Below are 332 nucleotides of genomic sequence, written 5' to 3' on the forward strand. Positions count from 1 at the left end.
ACTTGCTCATCCTCCAAATCAAATACCAGAATCCTCTGGTCCAATACTGAGGACCAACCAGAGCCCCTCTGGTTCCTTACAAGGAACAACCAGAGCCCCTCTGATTCCTCACGAAAATAACCATTCTGTTTCAAAACACTTTTAACCAATACCAATGGCCATAAGCCAAGTTTTCTCCTTCTCAATAACATCAATACCATTATTTCTAATAAGAACAATATCTTTGAGTTCTCAAATCACAAAGATGTAAGGACTCAAATCTATTGTAGTCTTAAAAGACATAATAGCAAGAGCTATAATATTCACATACAATTGCCACCCTTATATCCAAA

Source organism: Cynara cardunculus (assembly GCF_001531365.2).
Source record: "Cynara cardunculus var. scolymus isolate 2C chromosome LG 10, CcrdV1, whole genome shotgun sequence".
NCBI lineage: Eukaryota > Viridiplantae > Streptophyta > Magnoliopsida > Asterales > Asteraceae > Cynara > Cynara cardunculus.